Consider the following 2,713-nt stretch of genomic DNA (forward strand, 5'->3'; position numbering starts at 1 on the left):
GCAATGCATACTATCAATTTTGTTACCCAAATACTTTTGATCACTAAAATTATATGGTAAATGTGATATTGTGAAACCAATATTGCAATAATACAAAGTATAGATTGCTTGATTCTTTTATGGATTATTTACAAACTCACTAACTGATATCCATTTCTCTGACTTTTTATCTTCAATTTATATTTATACAAGTAAAAATTCATATTTTCAGAAAAGAAAACATGATATATTAGGCTCTAGTACAGTTGAAAGTGGAGGTGAAATTATTGATGAGACACAAGCTATTTGCTTAAGTGTAGATGAAAATCCAGGCAATGGGTAAAATTTTGGTATATCAATTTATCTCCAATAATTTTTTCAATAGAGATAAATTACATTAGAAAAGGAAAAATAATATGAGAAAAGCAGAAGAAATTAAATAATGAGTAAAGAGGAGGGACAATGGATAAAAGAAGTAGTAAAGCAGGTAAGCTTTGCATGCTTCTGACCTGGTTTCTATCCCTGGAAATACATATTTCTCCAAACTTTATGAGGATTTGTCCCTGAATACAGAACTAGGAGTAAACCCTGAATATCACAGTAGGACCCAAAATTTGGAAAAGAAAATAGCCTAAAGAGAGTTGTTGCAATGTGCTTTGACAACAAAATCAAAAAATAGAGAGCAAGGGGGTTATATTGTCTCAAATATAGTAAAGAAAAAATAGAATAGGTAAAACAAATGCACTCATAATTTCTCATATAAGTTGGAAGAAATTGAAGAGATACTAAGGGGTGATTTTTCTTGTAGTGAAAGAACTATAACTATGTTGGAAACAGAAAGTAGGTAAAATGAAGAAGAGTTATTAGGGACTATGCCAGACCTTGCAGCATCACGTATCAGGTCTTACAGCTGCATTTTCTTTGTGAAGACATTCACACCAGATGTGGGAAATTGGTTTCACCCAATTTGTCCATATCAACAGATTTCTAAAGCACAGATGGAATTTGAATGGCAACTGTACTAAATACTATTACAGGTTCTGAAAATATCATTATTTTCTTATTTCTAAGGACTTTCTTTCATTTTTATTGTTATGTTCCCTTTTTAAACAATGAGATGTGTTAAACTCTCCAAATCTTTTAATAAATAATATTTGATAAAGATATATATTGTTTGGCTTACTGCTATAAATTTCTCAGGTGTTATTAATTTAACAGTGTGTATTCTTTGTAAAACAGTGGCAATAACCATCATTACTTGCCCTACATTTTATTGCAATACATAGGTGAATGTGATTTTCATCAATTTTAGAAAAATAATAACAAATTCTTATTTGTATAATATTTTCAGAGGTCTTTGACATTCACTTTATTAAATTTCAATATAATAATTTATTCAATATTTTATTTATTATTTTATTTTATTTAGACAAACTGGTTTGTAGAGAATTTAGGTAACTTCCTTATTTATTCCCAGCTAACTTTCACTTGCTAAGTGGGAAGAACTAATGTAAATACTTAATCTTTCAACTTCTGACAACTTATGTTCACATAACTAGGTTGAGGTTTGGGGCTCTATTTATATGTGCTGTGCTAGATTTTATTAATCTTTATTTTTCCTTTAGTTTGTTATCAAGTCACTAGTATTCTTCACTATTCACAATTTTATTATTTCTATTATAAATCACCTAGTCAGTAGGATTAACTTTGTGTTCTTAGGACTTGGTATTCTACTTAGAAAATCACCCAACACATGCATGTTGATTCTATTCAAGAAAAAAGATGTAAAGAGACTTTCACAAGTTTCTCATTTCTTAATGTTTTTGTCAGTTATTCCACTGATTCTCATAAAACCATATCAACAAAAATAAACTATGCCTTTATAAAACATATAACTGTTTTAGAGACCTTACATATTAATCATGCATTCTTTATCAAAATCATTGCTTTTTCCCCTTTGTTTGTTAAGAGGGTTAGCTAATACTGGGAGTGCTTGGAACCACCAAGGTAGTCTGGGAATTAGTGAAAAACAGTTCTTAAAAAACAAAACAAAACAAAACCACAATATAGAAACTCATACATTCTTACATATGTGTGAGTACAAGAGTCATATTTCTGGATCTTCAGTGCATAAATGCTATGGCAATTTTGTCTTATTGAAAATGTTTTTAAATCAGCGATTTTATTAAAATATTTCTTAGTATATATTATATGACATCTGTTAAAATATATTACCTTTTATTCTTTTTTTTTTAAATATGGAACGCTTCACGAATTTGCGTGTCATCCTTGTGCAGGGGTCATGCTAATCTTCTCTGTATCGTTCCAATTTTAGTATATGTGCTGCCGAAGTGAGCACACCTTTTATTCTTTTATACCAGTAATGTGATCTGTGATTTGGCAGAGAAAATATTTAACACCAACTATTATTTACTAAAATTCTATCCTTGCTTGAATATTCTTTAAAAATTGGAACTGTTTTATGTTGTTGTTGACTGTTGTTTGTTTTTGGCCACAAATGCTCAGGTATTATTCCTTGATCTATGCTGAGAAATTACTCCTGGCAGTGCTTGAGGATTCATATGGGATGATGGAATGGAACACTAGTTGGCTACCTGCAAGGCAAACATACTGTCCACAGGAGCACTCGTTCCTGTTTCTTGTTTGTTCCAAATTAGCTATTCCTCTCTTTATTTCCCTCAGATTTTCACAAAGTCTTGTTTCTGAATGCCCT

At 30.5% G+C, this 2,713-nt stretch overlaps 1 non-coding gene across 1 annotated transcript; it reads right to left on the bottom strand.

Moving 5' to 3' along the window:
* Positions 1-2,231: 2,231 nt before the first annotated feature.
* Positions 2,232-2,338, bottom strand: LOC126008315 (U6 spliceosomal RNA). Its single transcript, XR_007495651.1, has one exon. It is a non-coding gene; the product is annotated as a U6 spliceosomal RNA (small nuclear RNA).
* Between the last annotated feature and the right edge of the window lie 375 nt (positions 2,339-2,713).

This window comes from Suncus etruscus, chromosome 4 (genome assembly GCF_024139225.1).
Source record: "Suncus etruscus isolate mSunEtr1 chromosome 4, mSunEtr1.pri.cur, whole genome shotgun sequence".
Classification (NCBI taxonomy): Eukaryota; Metazoa; Chordata; class Mammalia; order Eulipotyphla; family Soricidae; genus Suncus; species Suncus etruscus.